Below are 21,714 nucleotides of genomic sequence, written 5' to 3' on the forward strand. Positions count from 1 at the left end.
ATAGGCCCCAATGTCAACAATTATAAACTTGTATTGTGGGTCTACCAGAGCCAACAATACAACAGAAAAGTATTGTTTATAATTGAAGAATTGGGAGCCTGAGTTCGGCGGCTTACGCACCCTGATATGTTTGCCATCCAGGGCCCCAATACAATTTGGAAACTGGCAGTCCTCCTCAAAGTCCCTTGATATCCTTAACCAGTCTTCCATCCTGGGCTCGGGCATGACCACTTGATGGAGTCTTGTCCAGATTTCTGCACATGTAGACCTCACTATGCCTGAAATGGTGGACTTTCCAATGAGAAACTCATGGTGGAGGGCGGCATAAGACAGGCCAGTGGACAGGAAGCTGTAGACCAACAGAAATAGTACAGTTTAGAATGGCTAAAGTAAAAAAAAATCAGTTACATGCCGACTAAACTTGTTAGGAAATGAGAGAGAACAACACACACATATTTGGTGGCACAATGACTAAGTGATATGCAGGACATATTAGATGTAACATTCTGCTGTGTCAGGTGAAACATATTTTGAGTAAGATGAGGGTATTAAACTTTGTCCAAGAAGGCCAAAAAACATAAATTAACACACACATTATGAACATAGAGAATGTGGTTGTGTAGTACATACCGTATTGTGAGTAGAAGTCGCTCCTCTGCAGATATGGCTTTGCGCATCCTTGTGTCCTGAAAGGTTATCCCAGGGCGCACTGTCTCCAAGAGGTGATCAAATGTGGAAATGCTCATTCGACAGTACTGGTAAAATTTCTCCGGATGCTCCCGCAGAGAAGAATAGAGGCGGTGAAAATGACCTCTTGTGAGTCGTTGCCTCAAAAGTGGATGTACCCACATGCGTCTCCTCCTCCGCAGATCCACTATCACAGGATATGGTTGCCCAAAGCGCCGTGACAAAAGCCAGGTAAAGAGAACCTGCTCAGTTGTATTGAATGTCAGACCCTCTGCCATGCTGCACAAAGAACACCAACACACCTCGTGAAAGCAAGGTGACAAATGTACAGAATGGAGGCAGCCACCTGTTTCTGAGTGTATAAATAGGGTGCAGGCTAATGATTTAAATGGTTTGCAGGCCTCAAAACCGTTAAATGTCCATTTTGCAAGGCTGCGAGAAAATCTCGCCATACGGATTGCATACGGATTACATACGGATACACACATGCGCAAAATACGCGACCTCACCTTGCTTACGGATGACCTACGGACCACTATTTAGTGGTGATTAATCCGTATTACGCATGTAAAATACGGAGCGTATTTTGCGCAGGTTAGTGTGACTCCAGCCTTAGTGTTTCTGCCTTCCATACCATCGGTCTTAAATTGGAATCCTGACAGATACCAGAAGAACTTCAGAATTCATTAATTGTATAAAAGCATTCACTGAGTGCAGTCATATGTCAATCCACCAATATCATATTTTATTGAAGGAGAATCCACTCTCCATGAGAAACAGTAGAATACTGTATAATGAACTACATAGGACACTAGCAGATACTTCCTAACTGGGCTCCTGCTCATATTTACCATCTTTGGACTTCGGATGATCAATAGAATTTATCTGGAAAGCACCATTCTAGATCTAAGGCTAAAGTTGAAAAATTGGTCATGATAAATGGAAAAATTAACTGATCTGAATGGTATTGTTTGTATCAAGCATTTTATAATGTTATATTATTGATTATCCAAAGAGGATAAATATTAATCATCAATTATTTAATACTAAGGTGCATTACTTAAAGCATGAAAACCTTAGTTATATGCAATTATAGTTCATAAACAAAACAGTACAGGGTACAGTGTATTCCAGCTAAGGGTAAGGAGCAACGCCTATTTTTTATGTGCCTATCTTCTCAGTGCAGACTGACAATGCGCTCTTTCGCCGGTTATGATCAGAATTAACGAGCCGGCAACAGAGAGCACTGTCAATGCGCAATGTAAAAAGAGAAGGGAAGAGCAGAGACCAGTGCCAGCCCCGCAAGTGTCTAAAACCTAGCTGACAGGTTCCCTTTAAAGGGACATTATTATCCGGGACATTATTTTTGCTGACTAACTGATTGTTCTGCTGTAACATAGCGCAGGCGCTCTGATTTAGTGCGATTTACATGAGCTTGCGCATGAGCAGTGCAGAGAACCCTGGCATATGTGAGGAAAAGTCCACATTGTAGGCCCCATACACATTAAATGACTTGAAGGTCCCTGTGAAATTAACGGGTTGAGACAACTTTAATGCATTTCATATGGGGTTTTTCTTCTGAATGGTTTTACGAATAGTCAGCCCTGTGTTATTAATAGTAACATTTACTTTATTAGGCAAGAACAACTTGGTAGAGCAAACATGATACAGAAAGTCAACCAGGAAATAAAGCAAACACTTTTATCTGTTCTTATTAACTGGGGTGAAAGTAAAAGGATATTTCTTTAAAAAAACACCAAATACATAATAATCTTCTTTAAAGTTCTGCAGCTATTCATAATACTCAAGTCATAACCATTTGCAAGAACTTTGCTTGCTCTCACAGAATTTAATCCATCCAGGCTGCTCCATTAATGATGATCTCCATGTGTCCAAAACTCCACCCCACAGCAGTGGCCATTGTGTGTGGGCAGATTTTTTGGCCACGTAGCCACTTGCATTATGTCTCCAACCATGTGACCACCAAGGATCAGCTCTGATTGGTCCAGGTTCACGCTATGGTGCTGCACTACTTGTGTGGACCTGTGGCAGGGTTATTGAACTGATTGCCTTTCCACCTATTGGTTGGTGCGCTGCTCAGTTGGCCGGAGTGCTGTGATAGAGGACAGTTGGGGGACACAGGACTGAGCGTTGTAAGAGTGGCACCTGTCTAGGAGGAAAGTATAGATTTTTTTATTTAATTTAATGCAGCACCGTCAGGTCATTAAAACAGGTAGCCCAATCAATAGTGGACAACCCATTTAAGGCACTATATTTTACTGGTTTAATTGTATATTGGTTATGGAATCAGTTTTTGAGTAAATTATCTAGTAAAATGGAGGGGATAGCGCTACACTCAATGATCCAGAACACTCACCTTCAATTACTACATCTTCTACCTCCAACCTGCAAAACTGCACCCATTTGGAAAAAATCACTGCCTTACACCATTGACTTAAAGGGAATCTATCACCATTTTTTTGCTACTTGATCTGAGAGCAGCATGATGTAGTGGCAGAGAACCTGATTCCAACAATGTATCACCTAGTGGACTGCTTGCTGTTGTTTTGATAAAATCAGTTTTATCAGCAGGAGATTATCACTAGATGACTTGTAAGATTCGAACAGATGACCCTAAGGCAAACAGTGTCATACAGCACATCCAGTGGTTGAACAACTGCTGTCGCCGTCATGAACAGGCCCATGAGGGCAAGGGGCCCAGTGACACCCGCCTCTACTTTAGCTGGATGCGCGTCCTCGGACACACATATAGCTGAAGTTTATCGCAGTTGTGGTGTAGTGACCACTGTGTCCGCTAATGGGCGCTGTGTGGATGTCCCAAGAGAGAGGATGAGTGGAAGAATCCTGAAGGACCATTATGTATCTCAAGGTGGGTGGCCTTGAGATGGAGACTTATGTGTGTGTGTTGATCAGCAATGATATTGCTGAGGTGTTGATTCAATGTGTCAGGGAGAAGTCTCCAGGTAACTGGGGAGACGGGCGGGGGCCCAGTTACCTATAAACCCACCCAGGGGGTGTGTTTGAGAATGTTGTGATAAAAGTGTGTGAATGGTTCAAGGACCTGTGATGAGGTCATAGCCATGTGACCCGGTGGGCGTGGCTACAGACCGTATAAGGTGGCCAGGGTAGGTCACATGTGGTGAATGCTGGGACCCGGTTGAATTCCTGGCTAACAGTCTGTGAACTGGCTGTGAGTAATGGCGACGTGTGCCTGTTAGTTCCCTGGAGGGAATGAGCATGTGCAGCATGGTGAAGCAACATGAGGAATCCCTTACAGGGTGAGATAACCTGGTGGCTAGAAAGCCTGCGCATTGATCAGTGCATAACTTGTATGACTACAGGATAACAGAGCTGAACTCTGTAATGGACGCTATGCTGATCATATGCTGTTTCCTGTTGCTTTGACGGTTTATGATGCGGAATAAACCGAAGGGACTATGACTGTTTTATGGAAAACCCGTACCGCATCTGTTTTTTTGTGGCTGCAAGCGAGTGATCCCCTATGTGAATGACAGCGCTACCTCACAATTGGTGGAGATTGCAAAGGGCAATATTGTAGCCTTGTTGCTAGGAGCAACGGAAGAGGACTGCAAAAATTTGGTTGCTAAGGGCAACGCTGAGCCAGGAGGGCTGACGGTCGAGAAAGCCGTGTAATATGCTGACCGGCCACGTGTGTGAGCAGAGCCTGTGACGGCCTGAATTTGGGGAAGCCACTGTCCGGCTGTGGTTCTGGAACCGTGGGGCGGTCTAGTGAGTAAGGCACTGTCCGGATCGGTGAGCCCAGTGCGGCCGCTTCTCCAGGAGAAAGAGACTGGTGATTGCTAGGGTGCCTCTGCGGAGAAGAGGTACCCGAGGACCTGTGTGGCTGACACAGGTAACGGACAAGTGTTTGTGTTGTACTGACCTGGGTCAGTGAGAAAGAGTGTGTTCCTGGAGGGTTCAGTGAGCAAGGTCCTGGAAGGTCAGTGTTGGGAGGTTCTGGGAGAAGAATTGGATCCCTGGAGCACATGGTATGACCTTGGACCTGGTGAGGCGTGAGTGTTGGGCAGTCTCAGGGGGAGATGGATGTCCTGAAGAGCACCCGCTGAGCCTCTGGACCTGGTGAGGCCAGTGTGTTGGGAAACCCTGGGAGGAGGGTCGGCTCCCTGAATAGCATCCGGTGCACCCTGTGTGTTGGACGGTCTCAGGCGGAGATGGAACGTCCTGAATAGCACACACACAGGACACATGAGTTTTGTGGTGTGTTTTTTTTTCTTTTCTCAACTCAGTCTGCGGTGGCTCAGTGGGGGTTACGAAGGGGACAAGCGGCTTCCGGTAACTCGGCGGGGTTACGAAGGGGAAAAGTGGCTTCCGGTAACTCGGTGGGGTTGCGAAGGTGACACCAGCAACTGCGTGTGAACGGCAGCCGGTGGTGTCGGTGATCGGTGACAGCAGGAGCTGTGGTGGTGCCAACAAGGACTTGTGTGAGAGACTTAAACTGTGTGGTGTGAACTATGGTCTGAGAAGACCTGTATAACGGACATGGGGAAATCCCAAAAGGGGACGGTGGCCCAAATCGGGGTAGTAGCCCAAAAGGGGGTAGAGTCCCAAATTGGGGTGGTAACCCAAAAAGAGGTGGAGTCCCAGAGGGGGGCAGTGACTCAAATTGGGATGGTGACCCAAATTGGGGTGGTCTAGAAAGGGTCCGGTGTGTCAAAAGAGGAAATGGCAGCACTGGTTGCCTCAGTAGGTATGTCTGGGGAACCGCAGTGTGTGTGTGTATGTCTTTTGAGGAGTGCGGCATGTATTTTCCAGATAATGACGGGCCACAGGTATGTACCGTGATGCTGCACCGAGAAGGAGTCTCTGGTATGCTGGACTCAGAGAGTCAGGTGACTCTGACAGGAACTCCTCTCGTTTTATCTCTGACAGAGAAAAATGCCAGGGTTCACTGTAAACACGGGGTCATGATGAATTATGCAGTAGACAGAGTAATGTTTGAGGAGACCAAAGGTGGTGAGTGCCAAGGGGGCGGGATACCACCTAACTTAGTCTATGCCTTGGAGAGGGGCCGGGACTTTGTTTTGTTTGATGACGTATGGTCGGACGAGGGAGACGTTTCGACTGTGGGGCCAGTAGACACTGAGACAGTGACACCTCTCAAAGTGGACAGGTCAGAGGTAGAACTGACCGGAAGAAGAGGTACATCTGCCCAACGTACGGACCTGATGTCTCGTGACATGACGGATGGTGGACTGGGAGATTAGACGACTGGACTAGACACACGGTCAGAGGGTGACTGAAGGGTTCACTTGACTGATAGGGCTGACCCAGTGGTACCCATTGAAGATATAATTAGAGAAGTGGTGGTGCGACACGTGATGGCCAAAAAAGAACAAGACCATGAGATACAGTTGATAAAAGAAACAGTGGAAGAACATCTCGAACGCGAAAGGGTCCTGAGACAAATGGCTGAGCACAGGGTTGAGGAGCTCGAGAAAGAAGTCTTGGAGCTCAGAGGTCACCTGTCCACCTGGCAAAGTGTGAAAAAGACCCTTAGGGAAGAGATGGAAGAACTCAGAGGAGTAGTAAAAGGTCTGCGGGAGAAGAGCTTGGACAAAGATGTACAGCGGCCAGATACAACTGGTGGTGGGACGGAGCTGCCGGTGCCCGTCTTGGCAGACGGTCGTGAAGAGATGAGATCTCGTGAAGTTGAGGAGCTAGGAACTGAAGAAGACAGTCACCCAGTCGGGTCAACTGTAGTGAGGGAAGTGTCCGTGGTAAAGCCAGAGTCTTTTGTTCAGGAAGAGAGCAAGACCACGACCATCAAATCTGTGATGGAGGTACCCAAAGACATGCAAGAAGCCTGTGCGGAGGAAGGTGTACATGAGGCGGTCAATGTAAGGTGCACTGGGCACCTGAGACTCGGCAGTTGGTGATAATATCAGCCAGAGAAGATACTGCAAACCGGGTAGCTGTTCTGGAAGAGATGCATTTACAATGTCTCCATGCCAAACAGCTGGTCAGGCGGAGTAATATGAAGGCTTCTCGATGCCTAGAGTTAGCGAAGGAGGCTATGGATTGGCTGGGTTTGCAGAAAGATGTGGTTCCGGTACCCAAAGGTCTGATTGGGAGAATTATTGGAAGATTCGGGAAGGTAATGCAAGACCTTGTAAATATCTCCGTTGTGGTGAGGGTAAGGATCCCTCCTGATGATGAAGACCAGGTATCCAGTGAAGAGGGTAGGATTCCCATCATGGTGGTTGGCTCCGTGAAGAGCCTGAGAGACTTTCGGATGCTCAGGGAGTATCGAGTGGGGTACCTGCAAGAAATTGAGCAGTTGAGGCTGGACCGCCGGCGAATTAATAAAGAAGTACGGAATACCAGGTGGCGGCCGCCTCCAACCCAAGATGTAAGGACCCGAAGGGTTCCTCCAAGTAGTGACAGGGCAGGTGGCCGAAGAATGTCAGCCAGTGGCAGTTCGACGTGCCGTACGAGGCTGAGACATTAGTTCCTGTGAGACACTGAATGTGTCAGACTCAGGCCAGACATTATGCCCGATTAAGACTGATGACCGCACCAACCGGGGAGAGCCGGTCAGTGGGAGAAAGGTCAGGTGACGAAGCGCACTGTAGGAGGGTGGTGACTAAACAGTGTCTGATGACGCAGACAGACTGTAACTGGAGGGCCAAAGATCAGGGCCGCTATTCTGACCGCTGGGGGCAGGGGAGGCCTAACGTAGAGATGAGGCCGTATGACAGATGGAGACGGTTCTCTTGACCTGTGGAGCAAGGTGTAATGAGTGCCCGGTCTCGAGATCCTAGTGTAATGTTGTGTGTTCAACCCCACAAGTTTGAACAGAGGGGGGAAGTATGTGGTGTAGTGACCACTGTGTCCGCTAGGGGGCGCTGTGTGGATGTCCCAAGAGAGAGGATGAGTGGCAGAATCCTGAAGGACTGTTATGCATCTCAAGGTGGGTGGCCTTGAGATGGAGACTTATGTGTTTGTGTTGATCAGCAATGATATTGCTGAGGTGTTGTTTCAATGTGTCAGGGAGAAGTCTCCAGGTAACTGGGGAGACGGGCGGGGGCCCAGTTACCTACAAACCCACCCAGGGGGTGTGTTTGAGAATGTTGTGATAAAAGTGTGTGAATGGTTCAAGGACCGGTGATGAGGTCATAGCCATGTGACCCGGTGGACGTGGCTGCGGACCGTTTAAGGTGGCCAGGGTAGGTCACATGTGGTGAATGCTGGGACCCGGTTGGTCCAGTGTGGAAGGTCCCGCTGAGATGGGGCTTCCTGGCTAACAGCCTGTGAAGTGGCTGTGAGTAATGGCGACGTGTGCCTGTTAGTTCCCTGGAGGGAATGAACGTGTGCAGCATGGTGAAGCAGCATGAGGAAACCCTTACAGGGTGAGATAACTTGGTGGCTAGAAAGCCTGCGCATTGAACAGTGCATTACTTGTATGACTACAGGATAACAGAGCTGAACTCTGTAATGGATGCTATGCTGACTATATGCTGTTTCCTGTTGCTTTGACGGTTTATGACGCTGAATAAACCGAAGGGACTATGATTGTTTTATGGAAAACCCGTGCCGGATCTGTTTTTTTGTGGCTGCAAGCGAGTGATCCCCTATGTGAATGACAGCGCTACCTCACAATGTGCACAAACTTACTGGGTCTGTGCGCCATAAAACATGCGGCTGGCTAATCAGATACCAGCAGCTGACGCCGGCATGTACGTGACTGGGGGAGCATGGCAATGACGTCATGTGCTCCCATTGCTTTGACACTGAAGTCAGCTGCCAGCTTCAGAAGACAGTACTGTGCAGTGGGTGAGCGGGGGAAGGTGATAAAGAGTGTTTATTATTTTTGTTTTCTATTCATTGAACAACAGCGGTACTGACAGAATGGGGGACATATACAAGGATGAGGGACATAATATACCAGGATGGGAGACATATATACCAGGATGGGGAGACATATATACCAGAATGGGGGACATATATTACCAGAATGGGGGACATATATACCAGGATGGGGGACATATAATACCAGGATGAGAGACATCTACCAGGATGGGGGACATACTGTATATACCATAATGGGGGACATATAATACCAGGATAAGAGACATATAACAGGATGGGGAATATATATACCAGGATGAGGGACATACTGTATTCCCGGATGGGGACATATACGAAGATGTGGGACATATATGAGGATGTGGGACATATATACCTGGATGGGGGACATAAAATACGAGGATGGGGCCCAGGATTGAAAGCCATATACCAGGATGCGGAACAAATACCAGGAAGGGGAACATATACAGGGATGGGGCCCAGGATGGAGGACATATATATATATATATATATATATATATATATACCAGGATGAGGTCCAGGATGGAGGACATATATATATATATATTTTATATATACCTGAGGATGGAAGATATATAGCAGGATGGGGACCAAGATAGGGGGCATTTATACCTTGAAGGGGCCCATTATCATTTCTACATAATTGGGGAGGCGGGTGGCAACTCATATGTCCTTATAGAAATTAGAACACTTATAGAGGTCCATATGTCTGAGCCACATGGGGGGTATGCCCAGGTACAAATTTTGCACTGGTGCCCATCGGACTACTGTAGCTACACCACTCAGGACATCCTCCGCAGACTCCCATGATTTAGAGTGCAATCAGTTTAGAGTTGGTTACACTTTAACTTGTAAGTAATATATAATTAAACTATAGTCCATCTATTAACTATGAACGTCCTATAACTGCTACATCATGACCTGTCACTACGTCTCTTGTAATATCTCAGTTTTGAGTTGAGGACGCTGCACCCTCTGAGATGTCCTTCTGATAACGGCTGCCATGAGACTGTCACGCCCCCGCATACATGAGGTTATGTAACGTGCCGAATTTTTATTGTTTTCACTGTAAATCCACGTCTATAAATTGCAATTTTACAACTAAAGAAAAAAAACCTGACAAAATGTTTACACAGCCCTGAAAGTGAAAATCTACACAGACATAAATGCTGGGATAACAAAGTACACAGATGTACAATGAACACTTGCACCAGAAGTTTCTACAGCCAGGGTTTCCCAACAATAGCGACACCAATATTCCGTGGAAAAAAAGTGAGAGTACAGCTTTTCTGAGCATAGTAAATAAGTAATAGTGCAACTATTACATGGAGAGCCTCTCACCTGCTAAGGTTGTGCTGGTGGGGCACATATCCACATATGCCTTGTACAAGATATAAATGGGTGCAGCCAACCTGGTTGCTGTGGAATAATAAGGAAAAAAAAGGAGATGAAAGTCAGCTTACCGGTTTGTAGTCCAATTCCCAAGCCATCTACCGCCCAGCACGGATCGTGGTGAGTTGCCACAGTGAACTTCAGAGCGCAAGAAAAAAATGATCCAGCTTAAGGTAAAGCGGCTGAAATCTCAATAAATCTTTATTGGACAATTTTAAAATTCCATGAAAAATTGTTCCTGCAGACACCTTTACACACCAGTGCAGAACGATTGAAGTGTTTCAGCTAAACAATCTTACTCACGATCTCATCATCACCTCATGATCATGAGTAAGACTGTTTAGGGCAAATGGTTGTATGCTATTCAGCAGACATATGGTCCTTGGCAGGGAGGTAGGCAGCAATGATGAACAGGCGTATAGAGAAGATATGCACCGTTGCAGCAACATTTGGAGTGTGAGCAGCACCAGAGAAGAGTTTGTAGTGTTTACAGCAGGGATAAACAACCAACAAGACAGCAGTGATGAACAAGCAAACTGTGTACTTGCTAGTTGATAAGATACACATAAGAAGCAGTGTTTGTAGTGTGAACAACACCAGAGAAGAGCTTGATATCCTTACAACAGCAGCATCCCCCATTTACTATATGCCATTACTAATACTGGTGTTGCTGTTGTTTGGAAACCCTAGGTTTAGACACTTCCGGTACATGTGTTCATCATCCACCTGTGTACTTGTTATGCCAGTATTTATGATTGCAGATTTTCACTTTCAGGGCTGTGTAAACATTTTGTGTTTGTTTTTTATGTCACCACTTATAAGAGTTGTAAAATTGAAATTTATAGAACTGGATTTACATGTGAAAACAATAAAAATATCGCACGTTACATATCCTCGTGTATGTGGGAACCTTAACGCCTCATGGCAGTAGTTATCAGAAGAACATCTTGGAGCGTGCGGAGTCCTAAAACCGAGGAAGTAACTGGGTTATTACAAGAGACGTAGTCACAGATCACGATGTAGAAAACAAAGGGACATGTGGTTAAGCATGTTTATGGGGTAGTCGGAACAAAAAGCTTAAAGGTAATGGGAACACTTTAAAGGGAATGGGTTAGTAGGACCATCCCCCTCTCCATCAACAAAGCTGCATATGTGAGCATACAGGGATTTAAAATATAAGTCCATCAACACTTTTACATTTTCTATCTGTTGCTGCATTCCCAAGCAAATAGTATTTTCATTAATATGCAAATGAGGAGATAAGTGCCCTGGGCATGAGAGAGCACTTAGCAAGCCTTTGCTTCCCAAGGTTGTTTTCTACCCAGCACCAGCCTCTTTAGCTCAATTAATAGCTCACAGTCTGATTTCCTTGCCTAGCGCCTTAAAGGGAATCTGTCACCCCATTTTTTGAGTATCAGCTGCCGGCACTGCCATCAGGGGCTTATCTACAGCATTCTGTAATGCTGTAGATAAGCCCCCCATGTAACCTGAAAGATAAGAAAAATGAGTTAGATTATACTCACCGGGGGGGGTGGTCCGGTCTTGGTCCGATGGGTGTTGCGGTCTGGCACCTCCCATCTTCTAACGGTGACGTCCTCTTCTTTGCTGCCTGTCATGGCTCCAGCGCAGGTGCACTGCTCTGCCCTGTTGCTGCCTTCTGTCCGGAGCCTGCGCACTGCAGTATTCTGCTCTGCCCTCAAAAGGGCAGAGCAGTGTGCCTGTGCAGGATACCGGACCGCCCCCCCCGGTGAGTATAATCTAACTAATTTTTCTTATCTTTCAGGTTGCATCGGGGGGCTTATCTACAGCATTACAGAATGCCGTAGATAAGCCCCTGATGGCAGTGCCGGCAGCTGATACTCGACTGTGAGGGCTCAGTCAAACTAAAGAAGCTTAATGCTGAGCAGGGAGGCAGAGGCTTGTGAAGTGCTTTGTTACGCCCACTGCACTTAATGCCTTGTTTGCATATTAATAAAAATGATAACTACTTGGGAATTTGTCAATGCGTTTCAAAGTCACAAACTCTGTAATTTGTCCAGATGAAGAAGTTTGAAACTTTGAAATGTGTTGACGAAAACCGCAATCCTGGATACTGTTCTCCTCTTCTATCCTTCCACACCGGCAGTGCAGAATTAACCCTATCATTCCATTTCAGTAGTTTGGCTTCCTCCTATAATTTATATGTTGCCGATGCAAAAAGGAGAGAAGCTGCTGCCATAAATCTTTGAGGACATCTTATCTCTCTTTGGAACAAATGGATCGTGTTAAATTTAAAGTTTCAGATCCTTCTCGGCACCGACAGTCGAAATCGGCAGCTTTGGCTGACTGTAATGTTTATGGGGTCTTTTAATGGGTCAATACTCATTCACCAGTATGCCATAGGCTAAAGCAATTTGAAGAGAGTGGATAACAAGGTTCTCCTGATGTACGATCTGCAAAACCTATTCCCAAGAACTAATAAAGTACACAGCACCTCCAAACTCTCAGTGACACCACAGTACATTCACTGACGTATTAACCCTTCATGGGCACATTATAGACAATGGTGACAATCCATACTTTAAGGAAAGTAATGATTTCTGAACAGATTTCTTTTAACCTTTGAGGAATTGAAACAATTCCTATGATTTCCATAGAGCAGGTTTATAGATATTGCTGTAGGCTAAAGGGCCAGATCACATAAAGATGAATAGATACATTCAGAAAAATAAACACGAGTTGCCATGTCCTGAACCAATTGATTCTGGTTCTAACTTGCTCCTTCTGTCCAGGTCTGAGAACAAGTCAGGTTATAAACCTGTTTGTTTTATCAACTCTGCTTAAAGGGGATGTTTAGTCTGGAAAACCCATTTTTATAGACCCTATTAGAAAAATCTGAGTTGACACAGGAAAGTCCAAGGTCCTTGACGATAGGATGCATTAATAAAGGGTATTTCACGGTTTGGATGACTTGTCCTGTCTTGTAATAGAGAGACAACTCATTGATTTGAATGGAAACTCTAACACTTAAAGGGGTTTTCCAGAACATTTTTTTTCTATGGGCCTAAAAACTAACAGGCAGGTAGTTGCTAATAGAGGTAGCTCCCTAGCTGTTCTATCTGGTGTGGGTTCAGTGAAGTCACCAACTGCTCCTACCTACTTCTGAGCTGCCCTATTGATGGGGAATGACTGCCAAAGTCATGCTGATTGACAGCCAGCTCCCTGCATTTAGCAATGAGTAATGCCCCATTAACAGAGAGGAGCGGAAGCGAAGCTGCTGCTCTGTCAATGTGATATCAGTGGAATCCACTGAATTGCCGGTAGGAGCGGTCTGTGACCAATCTGTGTCAGCAGAGATAGATGTTGGGCACAACAGGCAGGTAGTTAGCAACTATCTGCCTGTTAGTTTTTAGGCCAGTAGTAAAATTAATTAAATAGTCCTGGACAATCCATTTAAATTACCCTATGGTGGCACTACAGGGAAACTAAATACTTACTGCCAGATATCATCACAAATTACAGCTGATTGCTTGGGATTTCAGCAGGTGGACACTTAACGATTCTTTAAGTTGTAGGTCAGGTTGAGCAATACGGACTTATGGCAATGGCATAGCGGGCGACAAGCAAGTGAAGCAGAAAACACATGGTTGTAGGCTATTCAGCAAACACATGGTCCTGGGCAGGGACATAGGGAGCAATGATGAACAGGCAAACACAATATTTTCCTGTAGAGAAGATACACACGGTTGCAGCAACAACAGTAGACAAAGGGATAAACAGAAAACAAGACAACAGTGATGAACAGGCAAATTGTATACTTGCTTGTAGAGAATATACACATAAGAAGCAGAGTTTGCAGTGTGAACAACACCAGAGAAGAGTTATGCTTAGATGAAGATTAATCAGCAGGTCTGAGATAGGTAGCATATGCAGATAGTAGAGAAAAAATCAGGAGTTTGCTGAAGAGATGATTGCCAGCTGAGAGAAATGAATGGTGAGGCAAAGCACAAGGTAAGGGTATAAGCTGATTGAATACTCAGACACACACAGCTGTCTAAGTTGGCCTTATTCCCCTTACAACGTATGACCTATAAGTAAGTCATTGGTCACCTCCCTCACTTTGATGCGGACTCCGGCGCTGAGCCCGCATCTTTTCAGGCACATGACAGATGAATTGATCAGCTGTCACGAGCCCTCAACAGCTACGGGTGGAATCAAGATCCACCCACAGCTGTTAACATACTAAATGCCGCTGTCAATCTCGCGCTTACCGGAAGCGCATCATAAAACCCCGCCCATCTGGGCCCCTTTCACATGATCACAGGGCACTGATGGGTTGGCATGACAATCAGATGTCTGCAGAAGACCTCTGTGCCTGTCATGGCATATCTTCTATGGCTTGTGCTTTGTGTAACACAAGCGATCGGATGAGCGCAGCTTCAAGTCTCCTAAGGAGACTTTTGAAGACAGTAAAAGTGTTTTAAAAAAATATAAAAAAGTTCAAATCAGCCCCTTTTTTTGCTCTATTCAAAATAAAACAAATAAAAAAAACTAAACACATATTTGGCATCACTGGGTTCAGAATTGCCACATTTATCAAAATATACTAAATTACTCCAATTGGTAAACAGCGTAATGATAAAAAATCCAAACGGCAGAATTACCAATTTTTCGCTGCTGCAACATTGTAAGAAAAGGCAATCAAAACATTGTATCTACCCCAAATCGGTATCAATAAAAACATCAGCTCAGCGCGCAAAAAAAAAAGCCCACACGCAGCCCCAGATCCCAAAAAATGGAGACGCTGCAGGTCTTGGAAAATGTCTTTTTTTTTTTTTTTTTTTTTTAAAGAAATTTTGGTGTTTTTTTTTTCACCACTTAAATAAAAAAAAGCCTAGACATGTTTGGTATCTGCAAACTCGTAATGACCTGGAGAATCATAATGGCAGGTCAGTTTTAGCATTTAGTGAACATGGTAAAAACAAACAAACAAAAAACTATTGTGGGATTGAACTTTTTTGCGATTTCACCGCACTTGGAAAGTTTTTTTTCCCCATTATCCAGTACACTATACAGTAAAATGAATGGTGTAGTTCAAAAGTATGACTCGTCCTGCATAAAAAGACGCCCTCACTTGACCATATTGATTGTGTTTGAGCAATCACAAAATCAGTACCTCTGTATATGAACTACAATTTACTACACTGCCAGAAAGAAAAGCAGAAGCTCCAATGTGAATGCATATTTTTAGATAGAAAACTTAGCAAAGAGGATTATGTCTTCTTCCCAGTGGACCGATTGTACAATTAAAATTCATATAAATTTGATAAAACCAGATCAATTATAAGGCATCTAATCTCTGCACACCATAGGTCACCCCGAGTATTCCCTTTAATTATACATTTCTATTGGCCATTACTATCCCAGCCACCATTACAGCCTCTGTGACCCAGGAGAGGGTGTGCTATAAATTGGAGCACGGTACAAATAATCTATTGTTCAGGGAAGGGGAAGCTGAATGTAACTGGACAGGATGGATACAAATACATATCACTTAGAACGTAGCAATCAGCAGCTCAGTAGTAAATGAAAGGCACCAGCTACATAACAGAGGCGCATTGTTTGGGATGACCTATGAGGGTATAGCAGGTTTTGTAAGGCATATTAATAAAATATGAAAGTCTACTATTATTGACCCCGTTAGTTTTCATTAGTTTCTCATGCTATATCACAAAGGGTAAAAAACATGTGTTATTATAAACGTTCACTGCTGAGAGACTCGGGGATCCCTTCAATTTAATTCTGAATTTCTAAAGTCAGTGATATTATACTAATGAAGAACTTTACATCCACCATATATAACAAATTTTGCAAAACATATTACTGAGTGATTGAAATTTACACAAACCGGGATATTCTCTGTACAGGTTCCTGAAGGAAAACTTCTTTTTACCATTCTTGTGTCTTAATTAGTCTTTTCTTTTTCTATCTTTATTTTTTCTCAGTTGCTTCTTACCTTTCTGATATCTTAATTTCTACCTTTTTAGTTCCCCATTTACTTTTATGAGCACCTAGGGAAGGTTCCTAAGTCAGTCCCTGTATTGCCTGTCATTCATACCTTGGTTCATATCCTTGTAGAAAGTGTATAGTCATATTCTACATGTTTTTCCTGTGTTTGCATGGGTTTCATCTGGGTTCTCCAGTTTCCTCCAAAACTTCAAAGACATAGTGATAGGGAATTTAGATTGTGAGCCCCAATGAGGACAGTGACGATAATGTACAACACCATGGAATAGGATGGCGCATTATAGGCAAGCATAATAATTAATTCTATATAGTTCACCTTTATTCTGATTAGTGATGACCGAATGTGCTGGGATAAGGTGTTATCTGAGCCTGCTTGGGTGCTAACAGAGTAACATCGGCGTGCTCGAAAAATATATTAGAATCCCCACTCCTGCATGTCTCTGGGTAACAAACAGGCAATCCCTGCATGTGTTGCAGCTGCCGAACATATATGCGTGGATACGAATATATTTTTCGAGCCCACCAAAGACACTCTGTTAGCACCTCAGCATGCCCAGATGACACCTTATCCCAGCATGTTCGCTCATCACTGATACATTCTGATACTTTTGCTCTTGGCCATGTGATGCAGGAGAATCTGCTCCTCTGTTGTAAAAATTTTAAGAAAGACATCTCTGAAATCAATCAATAATATAATAACTAGATGTAGTCCCTCAACAATTGATGTAATCAATTGTAGGAGATTACAAAATCCAAGCGCAAAGTATTAAAGAAAGAGAACAACAAAATATCCCAAAATATAATTATATATATATATATATATATATATATATATATACACACACATATATATATATTCCTTCTCACCCCTCAATGGGGGTGGTCTTTGTTGTCCATTCTCATTCTCGGGTCCTCTACAAGAGGCATGGGAGTTTGAGGGTTCTGTGCAGGATCTTAGTTGTTCCCAGTATTGCACATTTCTGGACAGAGAGTTCAGATGTTGTTCCTGGGATCTGTTGTAGCCATTCTTCTAACTTAGGGGTCACTGCTCCGAGTGCTCCTATCACCACTGGAATCACTGTTGCCTTCACCTTGCACATGTTCTCCAGTTCTCCTTAGAGGCCCTGGTATTTCTCCAGCTTCTCATATTAGTTCTTTCTGATGTTTCTGTCACTTGGCACTGCCATATCTATCATTTCTGTCTTCTGATCCTTGTCTACTATCACAATGTCTGGTTGGTTAGCCAACACCTGCTTATCCGTCTGGATCTTGAAGTCCCACAGGATTTTAGGCCTTTCATTTTCCACCACTTTTTCTGGGATCTCCCACCTGGACTTAGGGGGGGCTTAGCCCATATGCTGCACAGATGTTCCTGTATACAACTCCCGTTACTTGATTGTGGCGTTCAGTATACGCTGTTCCTGCTTGCATTTTGCATCCTGCCACTATGTGTTGGACTGTTTCTGAGGTTTCTTTGCACAGTCTGAACCTTGGGTCTTGTCTTGTGTGGTAGATTCCTGCTTCTATGGATCTTGTACTTAGTGCTTGCTCTTGTGCCGCTATGATTAGCGCCTCTGTGCTGTCTCGGAGTCCAGCTTTCTACAGCCATTGGTAGAATTTCTCCATGTCAGCCATCTCCACTATCTGTTGATGGTACATCCCATGAAGCGGCTTGTCTTGCCATGGCACTTCATGGTCCATGGTCACTTCCTTCCAGATCTGTTGTTGTTGCTGCCTTAGGCTTTCTCTCAGCATCTCATCTTCTGGCACCATTCTTCTGATGTATTCTTGGATACTCCTTGTTTCATCCATGATGGTGGTGTAGGGTCGGTGGGCCGCACTGGGGGTGGTCCCTCTGTATACCGCACAGTAATGTACAGACACAAGCTGGAGGCAAGTTTCGGGTGCAACAGGTCCAAGTTTATTCTTTCTCTCGCCGTCCGCCAGACGACCTCACAGCACACCGCACTTTTCTTCACAGCTCTCCGGTTACAGAACACATTGTGACACCGTACTTTCTCCAGGGACGTATATATATGTACCGTCCCCTTTACACTCAGTGACGCTCTGACAGCTCCGTCACTTGGCTGCCTTAGGCCTATACACCAACAGTAATTTTACCGGTCAAACGTCTTTCCAATACGGTGTCCCACACCCGGAGCTTCGTCTATACTGCGGTACTTCGTGTCAGGACCACCCCCCTGGTCTTTCTTTCTCCTCAGTCCCCTGGTTAGGTTTTCCTCACAGTGCACCAACTGTCACGGTCTTCTTGTCACTTGAGCTCCCCCTGAGGACTGGAACTTTCTGGAACCCTCCTGTCAAATTTATAGCTTTCCCTATTCCCTGTAACCCCGCCCCCCATGACCAACGGTTTCTTAGCCCTAAGCTGATGTCAAGTCCTATGCTCACACCCCTCCCTGCCCTCTAATGGTCAACCCAAGGTACTGCACGTCACCTACACTTTCCTAGCTGTTTTCCCTTCTGAAATCTAACCAGTCAGTCCGTCCATCAGGTCACCTTCCCTACACTCCCCCTTCCTTTGTCTATTGTCGTCCTCGACAATTGTTGTAACTGCCTTAGTTGTTCTGAAGCTTCTACTACCATCTGTTGTCGGACCAGTTGTTGGGCCAAACCCGCTATCCGCGGGTGCCAAACCACATCGGGAGCACCATGCGCTGAGCGGCCTACTGCCACTCTCCAGCGCGCATGCCACATGACATCGTCTTTCGAAACTGGGCTAGGTACACCTGGATTCTTTCCCTCCAGCGTGTACCTTCCCCTACTCTCCCCTTCTGTTACCTTCCACAATCCGGTACGCCATGATCAAGGCCTTACACCTACCAGATCATTACCAGCGCTCGACTTCTTCTTTCTGGGGTGTCTGTGGTGTCAGGGACCTGACCTGGGACCCCTGTCCAGTTCAAATCTTCCATCTCTTTGTCTTTCTCTTGGTTACCAGTCATGGTCGGCGTCTCGGTCTCCCAGACCCTCTTACTCATGGACCCCTTCGGTCTCACGTTTCCTTTGGTCACACAGACCTTCCCTTACCCGGAACGGTTGCACTTTCTTGTGCATATTATACATCAGGACAACTTTATAATATCACAAGTACCCCATTTTCTTATTTTTTTTTCTTTTACTATTGCTTTAAAACCATCACAAACAAAACAATAAAACATAACAGATTTTCTCCTTCTCCCCCTTCCTTTAACATAGACACTTCCTCTCTCCTTACATCCCCACTTTGTCAGGCTTAACACACAAAAAAAACTTCAATTTTTATATTAACCTTTTTTTCATTAACTTGGACACAAACTGTCCTTGTGATCTGCACAACGGTGCAACGGAGTCTCAAAAGTTCAAGCCACTTCCTAGTGGCCGGCAGCGAGGGGTCCCACAGCCATGGAGTTCTCGGGATGTAAGGAGTGTCCTATGCGTCTTTGCTACGGGGGCTCGCGGTCCTCTGGTTCGGCGAGCACGGCTACCGCATAATAGCCGCAGGGGCAATACTCCTTATAATAGGACACCAAGTCCCCCTCGTGTAGAGCCCGGCCATGGCGAATAGAGGCCACATTAATATAAACCTTCTGGCGGGTAGCCAGATCGCGTATGAATCCATACCCCTTGGGTATATTCGTGTACACGAGCCATCCCAAAGATCATGTAGCCGCCATGCCAGCCTCCCCCTTTGCATGGAGTAGGTTCCATACCTCCTGCTCCCTGGCTTTCTTCTTTTTCACCACTTCTGCGACCCAAACAGAGGGTCCGGTGTGAGCCCGGGAGACCGGTGAGCGGGACTTAGCCGAGGGCAAAAACAGGGCAGAGGCGGCGGATGATGTCAGCAGCCCAGCAGCCGCTGGGGCCAGGTGGCAGATAGGGGCAGACAGGTTTTCCGGAGGTTGGGCCACAGGGCCTGACAAATAGGCTGCAGCCAGTTCCAACGCAGGCATAGCTGCGGCCGCAGGGTGGACTGCATCCGGAGCTTCAGCCGGAGCCGTTATAACTGGAGTAACAGCTGGTTTCGGGGAGGATGTCACCACTTGCAGGGGGGAAGCAACAGCGTCTTCTGGAAACAGGCTCCGCACCGGCGACACCGGGCATGGCGTCACCGGGCGGGGTGGCTCGGGGCTGGGAGTGGAGGCCCCACTCAGCTCCGTATAGACAGTGGGGTCTTCCTTGGCCAGCCTTTTGGGATCACAGGAGGCCGCGTGCTGCGGCTGAGTAGTGGGGGCCGCTTGCCGAGTCGCTGGCAGAGCCGGGGGAACCCTCACCTTCCCCGGCGTCGCGGTCTCAGTCACATCTTTCCGTGGCTGCTCCCACAGTCTCTGCTCTTCACTCCACCGTCCGGTGGGGCTGGCCTCCATGCACAGAGGTTCCGCGGAGAAGCTCTCTGCTGGTATCTTTGGCGGCCGCTCCCGTGGGATCCGCCATGGCTCCGCTCCTCCACCCGAGATTGGACTGGCTGTTCGTGACTCCGAGGTATGGATCTTCTGGTGAAGCTCGTTCTCCCGCCACCATCGCCACTCCAGGCGGCCGATGCCTCGACAACCGCAGCAACGCATCCCATCCAGTGGGCAGCAATCGAATGGCACCAAACAGCCGCAGACAATCTTTTCCTCTATGCCACTCCCTCTGCTGGGTGGGACAACGGCAGGCCTTTCCACCCACTTGTCAGGGTCCAGTATGTGGGAGCGTCGGCCTCCTGGTACATATCGCTGTCCCCAGGAGTACGTAGGAGGTGGTCCCAGCCCATTGGGAACAACGGCAAACACCTGGATCTCTCCTCTGTGCTGAAGCAGCACCGCCATCTTGCTCTGAACCTGGTACCACCCCGGATCTTCGGCTAACAATGCAGTTACGACACAGCACTCCCAATTTGTATTCCACAGGCTGGTAATTTGTAATCCACAGATGTTTCGAATCCAAACAGTACAGTCCAAGTCCGTTTCCATTCCTCAGAGGCAGGCCTGCCGCAGAAGATATTGTATTAGTGGCGTTGATCCTGCCGATTATGCCAAGTGTATGGTCGGTGGGCCGGGCTGGGGGGTGGTCCCTCTGTATACCACGCAGTAACGTACAGACACAAGCTGGAGGCAAGTTTCGGGTGCAACAGGTCCAAGTTTATTCTTTCTCTCGCAGTACGCCAGACGGCCTCACAGCACACTGCACTTTTCTTTACAGCTCTCCGGTTACAGAACACATTGTGACACCGTACTTTCTCCAGGGACGTATATATACGTACCGTCCCCTTTACACTCAGTGACGCTCTGACAGCTCCGTCACTGTGGCTGCCTTAGGCCTATACACCAACAGTAATTTTACCGGTCACATGTCGTTCCAATACGGTGTCCCACACCCGGAGCTTCGTCTATACTGCGGTACTTCGTGTCAGGACCACCTCCCTGGTTTTTCTTTCTCCTCAGTCCCCTGGCTAGGTTTTCCTCACAGTGCACCAACTGTCACAGTCTTCTTGTCACTTGAGCTCCCCCGAGGACTGGAACCCTCCTGTCAAATTTATAGCTTTCCTGGTTCCCTGTAACCCCGCCCCCATGACCAACGGTTTCTTAGCCCTAAGCTGATGTCAAGTCCTATGCTCACACTCTTCCCTGCCCTCTAATGGTCAACCCAAGGTACTGCACGTCACCTACACTTTCCTAGCTGTTTTCCCTTCTGAAATCTAACCAGTTGGTCCGTCCGTCAGGTCACCTTCCCTACAGTGGCTTGGACACTTATCAAGCC

Source organism: Dendrobates tinctorius, unplaced genomic scaffold (assembly GCF_039654945.1).
Source record: "Dendrobates tinctorius isolate UK_male_01 unplaced genomic scaffold, ASM3965494v1 ptg000086l, whole genome shotgun sequence".
Taxonomy (NCBI): domain Eukaryota; kingdom Metazoa; phylum Chordata; class Amphibia; order Anura; family Dendrobatidae; genus Dendrobates; species Dendrobates tinctorius.